The following is a 17,156-nucleotide window of genomic DNA, read 5'->3' as shown; positions in this document are numbered from 1 at the left end:
TGAGGCTTCACATTGTATAACACTTCCCGTTCAATGCCCACCATTTATTCATACTAATAAAAGTAAACTGAAATTAATGCCCTCTATCCTATAAAAATACTACTAAACAAGAGCATTTCTTACAAGATTTCTTCTACTTCTCAGAAGTGCTGGAAGGCTCTCTTGTCACTCGCTGGCACATTTCACTGGCGCTAGCTTCATCTGCTTTCATGTCTGGGCTGTGTGTAGCATGCTCAGCTAGCTTCCTTAGATCAAAGAGAAACTCACAGTACTTTATTTACAAAGTCAAATGTAACGGATAATCGAGGTACTTATTTTACTAACCTACCTTGCCCCTTTGAACTACTCTCTTCGCTGATCCGCAGAACATGTGGAAGCTTCCTTGAGTCTAGAAAATGCGCTTAGTCTTAATTGGTGCACTTTCTTTGAGCTGCCCACTGTGCATTCTACTAGGCTGTAAATGCACAGCAACAGAGGCTTCGGGAGGTAGACATGTTGCCATCCTTTAGAAAATAAACAAAACCACAATCAATACCACAAAATTGAAAACACTTTGTTCCACTATCAATAATAGACTGGAATAACTCATTCTGAAGTGCGCAATAATGATATCTGTGTTTCTGACAATAATTGGCACACTGATCCGTATTTATTTGGCTGTGAACCAATCCCACTGCTCACTTCTGCCATGATTTAAGTGGAAAGCATATCCGTTCTAGTCTTCCGTGTTCCGTTAAAGTAGACATGAAAGTCAATCTATGAAGCAACAAAATGCAATGCAATGGAAGGAGTATTGATTTGAAAGCTTCTCATTTCAAGATGTCATAAAGGAGCAGTGGGATTTCAGGTCAGTGGTTAATGGCTCTTGGAATTCCGGAATCCTAACATGCAAACAGGACGTCACCTCCGGCGATGGACAGCTGCGCTGATCCTAGCATTTCTGGATCTCCTGCTCTGAGACACACATAGGAAATGAGCCTCTTCCCTACCAGGTTTGTTCATGATGCAGTAACTTGCTTTGGGCAATCAGTTGTGAGTGGAAACAATGTCCGTTTCCATGAAGGAACATTTACTGGCATTGCGAAGCTTTAAAGAAATATCTTTCTTTTCTGGGCCAATCAGCTTGGTTTGATGTGAAGTGGTCAGACTATGCCACAAGGGGAAGATGGAAACCTGTGGGGGAAAAATCTGGATCTGCAAAATGTGTTGCTTTGAACCATGGATATCTGTCATCACAGGGACAGCCTGGTGAAACATTTCGTGGAATTAATTCAAGGTAAATGTGAAATTGTATGAAGAACTTAGCTAGGCTGTTAGCATTCACTGATTGATTAGTATATGCTAGTTCTTTCCCTTCTGTTTTTCTCTAACATTGTGTGCTTTAAAAGAAAAAAAAGTGTATCTGTGATAATGAACTTTAAATAATATAAAAGTTAATAATTTGCCATCATCCTTTCAATCTTTTCCTAATATCTTGTATCTTTCCTACCACAACCAGCTATTTCAGCCCAAAGTAAAGATGCATTGTGGACCATTTTCCTCATTCCTCACAGCAGCTTATCAGGAATCTGAAGATTGGCTAAAGCATCTTTAGCTGCCGTTCCTGTCCCCAGACGCTCCACGAACGATCTTTTCTGAACTATCCTCCTTTGATTTCAATAAGTACTCTTTCATGTAAATATTTACAAACTGAGTGATATTTACTTTTTATATTGCTTATCTCTATATATTAAATATTTGGAAATGTTTCAGGCTAACCTTTATTTTGTGCATTAATCCTCCCCCAAACTTGGGGTGGGCCGGGAAGCCACGGTGCCAGTTAAGGTATTTACGTTCCACATCAGCGTGTCTGGATTGAATCCCTGGCTCAGCTCCTAATTCTGGCTTTACTAACACAGATCCTGGGAGGCTGCAGTGATGGTCCTGCCATGCATCGGAGAGGCCCTGCTTGGATCCCGACCCCAAATTTTGACCTAACCCAATCCCCACTGCTGCAAAAAATAGGGAGTCAAACAGCACGTAGCAGTGTTTCTCTCTCTCTCTTCCTCCTTCTCTTAAATAAAATGAAACACAGTCTTAATTACAACAATGTCAATGAATATCAAATGCATTATAAGTAAAAATAATAGGACTCAAAGTCGCATAATACCTGGTAACATTAGTGTGGCTCAATCCTCACCTTGCAAACACCAGGATCTCAGATGAGCACCAGTTAGTATCCTGGCTGTTCCACTTCCCATCAACTCCCTGCTTGTGGCCTGGGAAAGCAACGGAGGATGGCCCAAGGCCTTAGGACCCTATATGCATGTGGGAGAACTGGAAGAAGCTCCAGGTTCCTGGCTGCAGAATGGCTCATCTCTGGTTCTTGTGGATTTTTCAGAACCAGCTAACAAAAGATCTTTCTCTTTGTATATCCTTTTCTTCATTAATCTGATCTTCCTACCCAATAAATATAAATAAATAAATCTTGAAAAATAGAGAAAAAGAGATAATTAATTAATGATCATTCAGTGACTTTAGCTTTGTTGTAGGACATGCTAATACTCAAAAATCAACTGAAAGTCAATATGCAACAATGAACAACTGAGAAGTTTTATTTTTTAAATACTCCTTACAATAGCATCACAAAACACAACAAAATTTCAAATAAAACATGTAGGATCTTTGTGATCTTTGAAAACACAAAGATTTCTTGGAGATGGCACGAATGCACCATCACAAGAGTAAATAAAGTTCATTTAAGTAAATAAAGTTCATTTAAACACATTGTTCTGTGAGACACACTCTTAAGATGATGAAAAAACTCACATGGTAGGAACAAATATTTGCAATTATTTCGCGAAGAACTTCTACCAAAAATACATTGAGAACTTAGCAAGACTCAATAACAAGAACATAATCTATTTATGAAGTGGCAGGATACTGGGCATCCACTTTTTTAAAGAAGATATGGGAGGGCCCGTCAGCGTGGCCTAGCGGCTAAAGTCCTTGCCTTGAAAGCCCCGGGATCCCATATGGGTGCCGGTTCTAATCCCGGCAGCTCCACTTCCCATCCAGCTCCCTGCTTGTGGCCTGGGAAAGCAGTCGAGGACGGCCCAGTGCATTGGGACCCTGCACCCATGTGGGAGACCCGGAAGAGGTTCCTGGTTCCCGGCATCGGATTGGCACGCACCGGCCTGTTGCGGCTCACTTGGGGAGTGAATCATCGGATGGAAGATCTTCCTCTCTGTCTCTCCTCCTCTGTGTATATCTGGCTGTAATAAAATGAACAAATCTTTAAAAAAAAAAAAAGAAGATATGGGAATGACAAATAAGCTCATGACATGATGATGAGAATCATGATGAATCAATGCCACACAGAGATGCCAGGATACTTTTAAGAATGGATTAGAAACATAGGTAATACCACTAGATGTATTCCAAATATGGAGCAGCTGGAGCACCCATGCATTGATAGAAGGACTACAAACTCAACCAACCACTTCAGAACACACAACGACACATTTTTCTAGAGCTAAACACACAATTTTAGAACCCTACCCTTCCATTCCTGGGAATTTTCTCCCATTAGGAAAAAAAAGGGAAATCCCACAGAAGAACAAGTAGAAAATCTTCATAGGAATTTTATATGAAATTGCCCAAAATTGCAAAGAAGCTACGTAACCTTCAACTGATGAATGGATCAATAAACTACAGTGCGCCCATCGCTGTCACACTTCTCAGCTACTAAAAGAAATGTGCTCTCTATCACCAGCAATGAATCATAAATTCATCATGACTAAGTAAAATGAAGGAGACTCGCAAAGGTACGGTGTCTCATCCCACTGACATGTGATTCTGATAACGACAGAATGGCTGCGGCGGCAGGAACAGAGCCACAGACTGAAGTGCCAGTGGCTGGGGATGGGGCAAGCACCTAGAGGGCAAAGCCGTGTACGGGAATGTGGGAGAACGACCGGCTGGTTTTCAATCTTGGTACTGGTGCATTTTTCAGAACACAAAGACAGTGACTGTATTATAAGCAAGTTACACCTCAATAAAGAACAAACAGTAGAACAACAGAAAGCAAAATATTCACCAGCAACTATGAAACATGACAGAGAATACATGAACTCTGTCAAAACTTCATGCATTGACGTTTAAGGGTTTCCCTTACAAATGAGATTTGGCTAGTCTGGGGAAGAACACGTTTTGGCATTTAATTCACAAATGCATACAGACATGATGTAAGACCATATGTCTGACTCCTCAAAATATGTGCTCTGTGTAGCACAAGTCGAAAGCTGAATGGATGGCTTGGCAGCTGTTGGCATTTGTTCACTTTTCACTATTTGATGTACACGGAAATAAATCTTCTATTTTGCCACAAGTAGCAAAAACGTTCCAGTTTTAAAAAATGATTACTCTAAGTAATCAAAACCCAAAACTCCGAGCAATTGTGCCATAGTGTTTCAATAAAACAATTAATGTTTTTAAAATGTCCTTACATGGCATAAAAATTTAATGTTCCAGGAGAAACTAACGTTAAGTTCAGATAATCTGTATAATATCTGTAAGGCATATATAAAAAGTTTTAGACATGTATGCTAACATGGGAAGATGCAATCAAGAACCGAATATTTTCACCCTTTCTTCCATCCATGACTGTGTGTGATCCATACACAGCTAAAGCCTCAATCCATAGAAACACAGAAAGGTAAGATCCAATTCTCTCCTGAATTGTATTTCTTTCTTCTAAAGTAGCCTTTAAAATACTTAATGACATCTCATAAAAATAATACATAGGCATTCACTGAACTATTGCTTTCCTGAGCATATTCTGGAGAAATGTATTCAATAATTGAGTTAAATAAAATAGTAGTATAGATATTTCATTATAATTTATTTCCAATGGTATAGTTTTAAAATTTCATAACTTATTACACATAATCATAGTCATGCTAAATTATCCTGAGTATCTTTTTTCCATTAGCAAATTGATTCCATGGGAACTACATGAAAATGTAAGATATATGATAAAATACAATTTCCCATATACATAAACTGACCTAACTTACCAGGTTTTCCATCACTATTAAATTTATTATGTATGGGGGTCCAGCACAGTAGCCTAATGGTTAAAGTCCTTGCCTTGCACACATCAGGATCCCATATGGGCGTCAGTTGTAATCCCGGGGGCCCTGCAGCTCTCTGCTTGTGGCCTGGCAAGGCATGGAGGACGGCCCAAAGCCTAGGGACCCTTCACCCACACGGGAGACCCAAAAGAGGCTTTGGGCTCCTGGCTTTGGATCTGCGCAGCTCTGGCTGTCGTGGCTACTTGGGAGGGAACAAGCAGATGGAAGATTTTTCTGTCTCTCTTCCTATCTGTATATCTGCCTTTCCAGTAAAAATAAATAAATCTTTAAAAAAATCTGTAATGTTTTATTAACCGTGACTGTACATATCTGTGGCCTGCAGAGTGACACACATGTATGCAACTGATACTCACTGAAATAGTTTCATTTCCTTTTCTTTTCCTTGACTTGACTTTGTGATTGAAGACCTGGGTCTTCTTTTTTCTATTTGTTTCTATTTATTTTATGACTTTTTAAGTTCACATTTTGTTATCTGTGTTCAGCACCAATCTTTTGAGAGGAAAAGAACATGCTACATCATAAAATATTAGAGAAAAAAAAATCTTGAGGAGACAGCTGGGAATGTGGCCTGGTCGAGTTTCTACACCTCATAACTGTTCAACAATGTAGCAAAATAGCCTCTGTGCAGGTGGACAAATCGGTGACTCGCCAACGTCACTGTTAATTACAGCTAAGGCTGCTGTCGGAGACTAGGTGACTAATTCAGGTCTCACCTGATTATCTGCCTTCGAGAGCTTTACAAGTCCTTATAAAGTTGTAGAGGTCTGAAACCTTCTTAACAAAGAAGCGAAGAAATAACACCCGTATTGCAACCTCTATCTTTCAGAGTTAACCTTTCCACCCAAACCCCACTCCACTGAGGCAGAATGTGTGGTCTCCAAGTGGTGGAAAGTACCTTTGCAGGCTGGGAAAGCAAAATATAACAAAACACTATAAACTTCCAAGTGTCCTGACTCCCTGCTGATAGCTTAAACACAACTCAGGAGGAAATTCCTGTCCCTGACCAAAGGTGAGAAAAGAAACAGAAATCTGTCTAAATTATCTTTCTTTTTAAATACTTATTTATTTTTATTGGACAGTCAGGTTTACAGAAAGAGCAACAGAGAAAGATCTTCTATCTACTGGTTCACTCCCCATGTGGTTGCAACGGCCAGAGCTAAGCTGATCCAAACCAAGAAGCCAGGAGCTTCTTCAAGATCTCCCACATGGGCACAAGGTCCCAAAGCTTTGGGCCATCCTCGACTGCTATACCAGGCCACAGGCAGGGAGCTGAATCGAAGTGGAGAAGCCAGGGACACCCATATGGGATCTTGACAGTTGCAAAGTGAGGATTTAGCCACTAGGCTATTGCTCTGGGTCCGAAAATTATTTTTCTAAAATAGATTTTGAATTACAACTGGGGTTTAGACTAAAAGTTGCATTTTTGATGGAATGCTGATAAGTGAAATTGAGCTGAATTGGTGGATCATGTCTCAGATACTTTTAAGGTTTATTTATTTATTTGAAAGACAGAAGAGAGGGAATCTTCTGCTTTCAAGTTCTATCCTCACACGAGTGCAACACCAAGGGTAGGACCAGGCGAAACATTATCCTCGCCTCCCGTGTGGCTGTAGGAATGCAAGCACTGGATCTTCTACTGTCTTCCCAGGCTTATCAACAGGAAGTTGGATCAGTAACAAAGTAGGTAGAATTATTACTGCTCATGAAATACGTGATGCTTGGGTTGTACGCTGTAGCTTAACAAATTGCGTCAAAATACTCGCCCCTCAGCTACACTTTCTGAAAAGGGTTGCAAGTAAGCAATTTAGTATTAGGAATTCTGTTGTGAACAGTAGCAACAACAACACGGCGTTGCAGATACCCTCACGTCACGTTGGGGTGCCTAAGCTGGACTCCCGCCCTGGCTCCCGAGTCCAGCTCCTTGTTAACGCGGACCTGGGAGGAGCAGTGCTGACTTCAGTGACTGGGTCTGTGCCCCTGTAGGAGACATGTGGACTGAGTTCCTGGCTCCTGGCTTTGGCCTAACCAGCCTGGGGCCCCTGTGAGCCACGGAGAACTCACAGGTGATAACGCTATTTCTCTCTCTCTCCTCTGTCTCTCTATCCCTCCGTCTCATCTATCTTTGTTTCTGCCTTTAAAATAAATGTAAAACAGTGTATATGCGTGTTTGTGTGTGTGTTAGAAGGTAATTTTTATTAGCAAAAACCATGTTCTTGGAAGAGCAAAAACAGATGAACAATGAACAGATGAACACTATTGCTCATAGAGTGCGGTAATTAGTCTCACCATCTTCAGGAAGGTTCTATTGGATAAGATAATTGAAAAGAAATTTCCCACAGCAAGTGGTGTGTTCAAAAGATACATTAGAGACAGCATTGGATGAACAGTAATTTCTATCATCTAAAGTCCAAAGGAAACTTGGAGGAGGTTCACTTCATGGAAGTGACAAGCTCTCGAGTTTCCTTGTGTCTACCCTGCAGCACACACTTGGGTCACAGAACATGGGACACATCCTAATAACACAGTAAGCCTGGATTAAGTGGTAACACTTTCCAGATAAGTAAAATGTGGTTCTTCCAGATGGTGCTGTTGGAGAGAGGACCTGCAGCTAGCTCAGTGCAGGACAGGATCAGCACTCCCCCAAATAGTTACTTCTCCTTTGGGGTTCTGCTAATTCATTGCTATGGATCCCCTGCAGTATTGGGGCAAGTGGATAGTCTTTATCTATTGGAGATCCATGGAGCCAAACATACAGTCATTGGAAGCGAGGCTGCTAAGCTACAGCCGGGTCATTTCAAACTCACTTAGCTCAGGCTGTGGAAACACTGACGCTGTACATGTTCAGGACACCCTGACTTTCACTAACTGTGTCTGAATCCCAGGACCCTTAGAATTGCTAGAACTGAGACTTAAAGCACAGCTGTTATTGATGCTTTGGCTTTTCTTCTAGTGAAATGAATTATTTTTGGTTTTTAAGTGTGCAGATAAAGTATGTGTGTGTGAGAGAGAGAGAAGAGAGAGAAAAAAGAGATAATTGGCGATGGGCAGGGCTCTTATGCATATCTGTGCTTGTATGTTTGGTGTGTCTATACTTCAGAAATTTATGTGTGGTGGGAAAAGAGTATAATTCAGGTGAAAAATATGCTAACTAAAAAATAAAACTATGCAGCTATAATAGTAGCTGCCTAGCTGTATAACGTTTATATACTTACAAATTTGTTAGATAACTTTCAGTTGGGAAAAATACAATGGAGTAATTAAAATCAGAAATTGACAACTAAAGCTATTAGAGTTTCATGCCTTCAACACAAAGCAGAAAATAAATTTTTATCCCTAGGAACAAGATCTATGATTATAAGTGAAAACAAGTAATAGCTTGTTCTCTATTATTATTTTGTGTGTAACACCTAAAACACAAATAGGCTCCTTGTGAGCTCAACAAGAAACTTGCACAGCTGTTGGACCAAGTTGGGGATTATTGACAAGTTAAAGCAGTGTTTATAGAGTGAGCCCTTGAGGTTCAGGGCAAGAATGGCAGTGCAGCCAGGATACAGCAACCAAAGAAAACTGTCTTTGTTTTGAAATATTTTAAACTCAACATATGTATTTCTTCAGGTACATGAAGGCAACACGCGATGTACTGTGCTGCTTAAAACCCTTCTGTCATCTAGCTTCTCCCGTCTGCGGTAACTACTGCTCTTCCCTCCAGAGAACTCCTCTCCAAAACTCCCGTGCCAACTTTAGTCCTTAAACTTACCTAGCACTCAAATTGTTCACTTTCTGCTCACATTCCTTCTTGAATAGTGCATGACAAAATCTAAAGATTCCTCAGACGAGCCAAGACCTTTTGGGGAGAATCAACAGAGGAGGGATAAGTGACTAGATAAGCCAGAATTTAGCAAATCCTGGAGAGGAAAAAAAAAAAAGACAAACAGTACATGTTTTGTAATAAAATTTCCATTTCACACGAGGAAGCCATTTTTTTTTAACTGTTTCTCTGTCAAGGTTGGCGGCTTTGGATTTGGTGTTATAGAAACATTGGCAAGTACACGCTGGTTTCTTCGGCCCTGTTTCCATGCCTTCATGTTTGTAGTCTGTCTCCAAGAGCATGTTTGCTACACGAGCTGTTTCATATACACCTCTTCTAAGGATTAAGGTTTTTTTTCTTTGTAGAATGCCTTACCTCTCTCAGGTTTTGTGATAAAAACATTTATTTGTATTCTCTGCGTAAGTCTGGATTACCAAAAGGGGAAACAGAGGAAGAAATCTTCCATCTGCTGATCCACTTCTCAGATACTCACAGTAATCAGGACTGGGCCAGCCAAACCCAGAATCAAGAGAGACACCCTCGGGGTTTCCCACGTAGCTGGGCAGGGACGGACTTCGGCCATCTCTTGCTGCCTCCTAGGGCATCAGGTGGGAACGGAATCAAAGCAGAGGGGCCGGGGCTCAAAGCAAAGTTCGGATGCGGGTGCTGGTGTCTGGAGAAGTGGATTAACAACACCACAGTGTCCATGCCTCTTTCAAGATTTGACTGGCCAAGAGAGTATTCTCTATATCTACTTACTTCTCTTTCCTAGTTCTCTTACTACCGCACCCTACTTCCAACATGCTTTATAAAATCACATAGACTAGGATGCTAAACGGGACAACTGATACAAATAAATTCATAAGTACTTAGACAAATTCTAATTTTACCCAAAACAACTTTTTATTCGGATATGCTTAGCATATTTCCAAGTGTACCTCCACATAAACAAGGAAACTGTTGATCAGGAAGCTTATGTTTTATTTCATGGTTGCCTGTCTCGCTAATGGTGTGTGCAATTTGCCCAACGGTTGCAAATGCCCCTTTCTGCTGACTGCAACAGCTGCTTCCACATCCTGTTCACAGTGGTGTTGGGTTGCATCAGAGATCGCTGAAATACCAGAAGACCTGCTGAATCCAGGATTTTGGTGGTAGCGATATTATCTGGTCATTTAGGATAAAGAACGCCTTCAACTGATGGTGATGAAATATATTCTCAATATGATACAGTAGTTACAATGAATGAGATCTCACAAATATGCTACACGCTATAACCTGTCATTGGTTTTTTTTTAAACCTTTGGTTTGGTGAGGAACCTGAAACCAATATCATAGACTGCTCTGCCCTCCAGCATAATGTGGTTTGATTTATTGATTTACTAATGAATTATTTCATTATGTCTAGGTGTATATGTAGAGTTACCTTTAATACTACTGGCTGATATGTTACATTTGTGTAATACATCCATAGTATAATGTTAACAAAGACATGTTAACCTTTCAAAGTGCTCACTTAATGCTAAATGAAAGAGCTGCAACCAGTTTTTACTTAACTGTTCCAATACTTTAGGTCATATGTGCCTGAAAACCTTGCCAAATATATTAGATCATCCATAGATCACTATCCAATCCTAAGAAAACCTGGCAATCAACTTCTAATAATTCTCTAGATCAAAGAAATCATACTTTGAGTGAGTATATGACTTTGTTTATGAGTCTGTAAAGGCACAGAGACTGCAGTTAAAAAAACAAAAGTGGGGTTAGGTGGGTGTTTGGAATCTGCCTAAGACACTATGGCATCCCATAACAGAATAACTGCTTCAAGACCCTGCTACTTGGCTTATGGTCAAGTTTCCTGTGAGTGCACAACTTGGGAGCCCACAAATGGTGGGTGAAGTCCTTGGGTCCCTGAAATCTATGTGGGAGATGCAGCTTGAGCTCTCGGTGCCTGGCGTCAGTGGCCTGCGCAGCCTGGTGTGGACACTGAGGGAACAAGCCATAGATGCTAGATCCTTCTCCTTCCGCGCATCTGCTTTCTGTTTTTCAAATCAAACAAAATTAAATAAGTAAAAATCCGAAAAACAAAACCGAAAACAAGAAAGTATTAATAGAGCAGAAATAATGAGGATGAAACGTTGGAGAAATAGGATCCACACCAAAGTTAAATAAAGTCGTGCCCCACGCAGGAAGGATAAGGGGGGCAGTCGTCACAGATTCTTTGGGCTGCTCTGCTGGAATGCCATTTATATCCAGCAAAACAATGATGGATTATACGTCACAAAGCACACTGGTGATATCTATGAGGCCGATTTGTGAAGTGTTCGCCCCTAAATAATAATCAGGTTAAAGCAAGCTTTCTAAAATGAAGTACATGATATACAAAGATGTTTAGTAGTAAAAATTGACATAAGCTAAAACTGACCATGTTAGCCATGTTTAAGCACATGATTCCAAGGCTCTGAGCACATGCAACTCTGTGCAAACTGAAGAGCAGCAGGCCTGAGAGCAGCAAGGTTGGTTTGAATAACCTCTTCCCCATAATTTTTGTTGTTTTACAGCTACGATTTTTGCTATTAGGCAAGATTTAAAACTGCCACCTTAAAGAAAATACTTGTGGTAATTAAGACATGTATTTATGACTTGGCCTGTGGCCTATTCTTCTCAAACTAAAAGTTATTCCTTTTTTCCTTTTGGAGTCTCTGATTATTCTGGAAAATACAGTTCTTGTTCAAAACAGTTAGATACATGCATTAACTGTGTACAAATCCTGGCCCATAGTCATTCTTTCTTCCTTCTGTTGTTAGCACACATACACATTAGGGAAAAAACTAAACTGCAGTAGTTTGTATTTTTCATTTGTAAGTATTTACATTTAAAAAAAATCAAGTTCTTTTAAATTATTTGATTAGAAGGCATGTGTCCAAATATGAACCCCATCTTGACTTTAAAAGCTATATTTCCATTAGTCACAGTGCTAAGAAATTCATTGGAGAGAATAAACCCTGTGCTTGTGAAATAAAGATGATTTCTTGTGTTAGAAATTGGCAGCACTCACCCATATTAAATGTCCATGTCTATTCAAGACCTCTCAGGCCAGCAGGAGTGAGCGGTGAAGCCTGGTAGCCTTGGGGAGTCTCCTGAGAAAAGCATGCAGGAGCAGAGATGGGGCACTGTCATCCAGCCCCACATGTCCAGGAAGCCTGCGCGGGGGTAGCTGGGCTCGGGTCCTCCGGCTCCTGGGCTGTCACTGATTCCAGCTCACTGCTCATGTGCGCCTTCAGGGCCAGCAGTGACTTCTCAAGCAGCTGAGTCCCGCTGCACAGGTGAGGGTCCCACACGGGCTCCTGCTTCCCACTGTGGGCCTGGTCTGGCCCTGCTCTTGGACATTGGACGCATCTGTTTCTTTATTTCTCTGTCTCTGTGTCTTTCAAATCCTTTTTTTTTTTAATTGGAAAGGCAGATATACAGAGAGGAGGAGAGACAGAGAGAAAGATCTTTCGTGCACTGATTCACTCCCCAAGTGGCCACAATGGCTGCAGCTGAAGTCAATCCGAAGCCAGGAGCCAGGAACCAGAAGCCTCTATGTCTCCCACGCGGGTTCAGAGTCCCAAGGCTTTGAACCCTCCTCGACTGCATTCCCAGGCCACAAGCAGGCAGCTGGATGGGAAGTGGAGCTGCTGGGATTAAAACTGGTGCCCATTTGGGATCTGGACACGTGCAAGGCAAGGACTTTAGCTGCTAGGCTACTGCGCCAGACCCTCAAATCCTTTTTAATTTCAAAAATGTTTTAAAATAAAAACAGTAGAAATATACAAAAAGAAAGTCAGTATTTACTCTGAATGAATAACGCAATGTATTTTTGAAAAAGGTACATTTCACACACATTTCAGGGTCTGAAATATGGCCTAACTTTTTACTAGTTTGACTCATCTCTGAAGTACCATATTTTTGGCTATAATCATTTTTGATACATATTATCATGATTTTATGATATTCTTTTTTATAAAAAGGATAAAATGAGAATTCAGTCTTAACCTCAAATAAGCAATCAGAAGATGTGTTTTGTTGTTTATTTTACTAATAGAATACAAGTATTTTACAACTTTGATTCTTCACTTTTTTGTTGTTTTTAATCTCTAATGATTCTAAAAAATCCTTTTTAGTTACAAAGGGGAATAAATTCCATATATTTCATCCATACAGTTTTAAGAGCATAATTATACTTCCACCCCATCAATTCTTCAGTGTTTGTGTCATATTAATATTCAGGATTTTGCAAAAATCTGTGAAAATCTCAATTAAGTTCATGATTTTACATAAGCAGTACAGTAACAAGGCAGGTTACATTTTCTTGCGAAATTCCAATGTTAAATGATCTTTATATTGAGAATAATCACTGATCATTTTTTTACCTATATAAATTGTGCTTTTCTTGACTATTTTTTCAAATTTGCTTTTTTAAATTTCATTTTTAAATTGTTCTGATTCCCATTATTTTCCTTTTCAATATTGTTGCATTTTAGTTTTCCATATTTTTGGGGTCTCTTGATTCTTTGTCTTATTTTCGTGATTCATGGAATCACAGTTTTATTGGAAAGTGACATTTTGTTTATTTTCTAGGATTGTCGTGGTTTCACTATGGAGATGCTCTGAGTTCTGACATTTCAAAGCTTTTTTTTTTCATTATTTGTTTCAGTTCTCCTTTCTTAATTTTCCTCCAACTAGGATACTTTCTGATGATCACATTCGAATTTCTGTAGGGTAGTAGTTTTGAAAAAAAAGAAATAAAACTAATCTGAAATGTAGACAAACACCACTTTCAAGTTTTCACTACGTTACCCTGTGGTATGTAATTGCACCATAGAATTATGTTAATATCATCACACTGACGGACTGACAGATGGAAGCAGCGCCGTCACCAGGAGTAGGAACGAACGTTTCTTCTTGCCATTTCACTGCGTCAGCAGCGACTCACATTTTTAGATTGGAACAGACGGATTCCACAGTTCATGATACACAACGTAGGCTAAGATGCAGTCTGATATTTTTGAAAGCATAAAACACGTAACTCCACACAGGGTTACACCAATTTCCTACGGTTCTATGGAAATTTTGTGCACTTCAAGTATAATCTTGATAAATATATTCTGCACAAAGTATGTGTTTAATGTGGAGATTCAACAGAATATTCTGCTTTGGCAGAATCGAAGCAGTACAGAGAACCAAAGCTGTTCCTGAAAGCCAGCACTGCCACTATCCAACAGCTACAGAACAATGGCTTAACTATACTTACATATCCGAACAAATCACATGAATGTGTCCTTCTAGACACCCTCTGGGCGCATTTGTCACTCAAGCCTTGCACATATTCATCACAGCTCCAAATACAACCAACATAAACACTGAAGAGGAAACAGAAGTAAATCTTAACTAAGCATACTGAAAACACATTCTTTTGCAAACTGTACATAAGATCACAGAGGGTTAGATGGGGGCATTTAGAAAGATACGCTCATATCCTGAGTCACGCACCTATGAACAGATTTCCTCGGGTGAAGAACCTGTGTAGGTATACCCTGGAGCCCTGGAGATGAGATCATCCTTGGTCACTTGGATTGGCCTTGAGTGCAAGGCAGACGGCCTTCTAAGAAAAGACCTTGACCTAGGAAAGACGACCAAATGCAGACAGAATGCTGCAGCCTCAAGGTGTGTCTGCAGCAAACAAAACCGGAAGAGGCAAGAGTGTTCTCTTGGACATCCTCCACAGGGACGAGGCCCGGAGACTCGTTGCTTTCAGATCTTTGCCCCTCGGAAGTACAAAGGACGACATTTGTGTTGTTTTAAGTCATCGGGGTTTGGGTGGAAATCAGCTCCGGGCTGTCCCTGGAGCCCGTCTCGGAGCTCGGAGGAGGCGAGCGCTGCCAAGGCTGGAACTTCCTCAGCACCACACACTTCCTCTGGCCTGCATCAAAACAGAGCAGCTAAGACTGCCCTGTGACTTCTCATCTTAGAATAGTTTCAAATTAGTTTTATCACTCAGATCTTCTCTGACATTTTGAAATCCACATATATTAGAAAGAGTAGGAAATTACTAAGAAACATTTTTCTAATTGTTCAAAATATGTATATTTAATGTGACTGCTCCAAAACCACCAGCTGGTATTTCCTAAGCGAAAAAAATATTCATTCATGTGCGTATCACACAATTGTGAAACCTAAGAGATTCAAAATCAAGAACAGACATTGCTGCAGTTAAACCTCTCCTTGGGACACCTGCATCCCATATCAGAGTCCTGATTCGAGTCCAAATTCCTCTACTTTGGATCTAATTCCCTGCTAGTGTGCCTGAGGAAGCAGTGGATGCTGGTCCAGGGATCAGGGCACCTGTCACCCACAGGATAGACTTCAATGGAAAATGAGGCCCCTAATTCAACCTGCCCCAGCCCTGGCCGCTGCAGGCATTTAGAGCGAATCAGCAGGTGGGATACATCTCTGCCTCTCACGTTGATTTTGAATTACACGAAAATAATGAGTATCAAATAAATGATCCAGTACCAGCATCTAATTTAAAGTTATTTTAAATTTGCTTCTAATGTTCCAGTAGTATCTTTATGGGTAAAAAAAAAAAAATACAGTCCACATGAAATCAAGTGCCAAATATCATGTGTTTTGGACTCCTATAAACTGAAAATATTATTTTGATAATTTTACGAGTCTTAACATGATTATCACAAATTTTGAAAACTGTCCCCTTCTCCAGGAATTTGGCTTTGTCTTATGTTTCTCTATGATTTAATTCAGGTTATACTTTTTTTTTGCATAGAATACATTTCTGTATGTCAGAAGGCACATGATACTGGCATGCTTCTTGTTGATACTGAACATTATCTATTTGTTTAGGTGGTGTTTGCCATGCTTCTTCTCCATAACATGTCTGTGTCTCCCTTTTAGCTAATAAGTATTTGGAGGAGACATGTTGATGCCATGTAAATATTCTATCTTGGCGCATTTTTTACCCACTTGTTCTGGCATCAGTTAATGATTCCGAACTGACAAATGGCATGATTGGTGTTCAATTCCTTGTAATTTTCAAACATCATGACTCTAACAGGTAAGAGTTAACTCCTAAGTTTTTCTCCATTATTTGTCTTTTCAGATTTGGCCTGTGGGAGCAGCTTTAAATTGAGTCCTAAGGCCTTTATGTGGGATCTGAAAGAAACGACCTGAGACGAATAGGTGCAGGACAACATAAAATGTATTAGATCTTTGTCTCTGGTTCTGAGCTCAGAGCTTTTGGAACCTATGTAATTTCCTAAGGGATGGATCTTCTGCTATTCATAGTAAACCCCTGTCAGCCTTACCTGAGTTTATTTGAATGAAATGGTTTGGGAGCCCTGTAGCTTCATGACAGGAGCAGATCACCAGAACTCAAACTAGGTAATGAAAGGGTTGGTGTTTTCAAAACTTCCTGGAAGGGAAAGAGAACTACAGGTTGAGTTCCATCATTAGTGGCCAGTGCTTTAATAAAGCATGCCCAGGAAAGCAAAACTCAATTTCAAACACCCTAAACGATGAGGTTTGGAGAGTTTCCATTTGGAACCCATCAAGCTTCTGGGAAGATCTGGAGAAGCCAGGAAAGCCAGGAAAGATCTTTCACCCTCATTCTTGCTCATGACACATACCCCATTTAGCTGCTCCTGAGTTCTACATGATACAATAATTTGTAAACACAGTGTTTTTCCCGATTTCTCCCAGTGGTTTTAGCAAGTTATCAAACTTGAGGGAAAAGGTGTGGGAACATCCCCTACATTTGTCATTTAGTTGGACAGAAGTTCAAGTTTCCGCGGGGAACCAGCCATCTGAAGCGAGGTGGTCTGGAAGGCCAGAACCCTTAAGTTTGTTAAGAGTCTGATGTTCACTATGCACAGTATGAGAAAAGGATTGGAGTCCATGGTGTCCACAGAGGTCTGAAGAATTATTTGGTGTTAGATAGCTCTAAGTAGGTGACCTGAGCTCTCAGGGCCTAGACACATGGAATCAGGTTGTAAACTTTTCTTAAAATAAAAAAAGACTTTGAATAACGAACAGATCTGGTATGAAGACAGCTTCAACAACCTCAGACAAGAGAGGGGGGAGTTAGAAGGGAGAGAGGAAGCAAAGGCAGTAAGCGTTCTATCTTTACAGCTGGTCCTTGGTAATCTCAAGATGGCAAG

General features: G+C 40.4%; 1 long non-coding RNA gene across 1 annotated transcript in view; it reads right to left on the bottom strand.

Annotated features, from left to right (window-relative positions):
- LOC131483382 (uncharacterized) overlaps nucleotides 1-17,156 on the bottom strand; it is a 55,400-nt gene that overhangs the window by 17,145 nt on the left and 21,099 nt on the right. The window contains exons 2-3 of the long non-coding RNA XR_009247625.1: nucleotides 16,305-16,411; nucleotides 325-503 (exon numbers count right to left, since the gene is read on the bottom strand). This is a non-coding gene — a long non-coding RNA (uncharacterized LOC131483382). The remainder of the gene's footprint in view (nucleotides 1-324; nucleotides 504-16,304; nucleotides 16,412-17,156) is intronic.

This window comes from Ochotona princeps, chromosome 25, assembly GCF_030435755.1.
Source record: "Ochotona princeps isolate mOchPri1 chromosome 25, mOchPri1.hap1, whole genome shotgun sequence".
In the NCBI taxonomy this organism is placed as follows: Eukaryota; Metazoa; Chordata; class Mammalia; order Lagomorpha; family Ochotonidae; genus Ochotona; species Ochotona princeps.
Note: the sequence above shows the minus strand (reverse complement) of the source record. Positions and strands in the feature narration are given on the sequence as shown.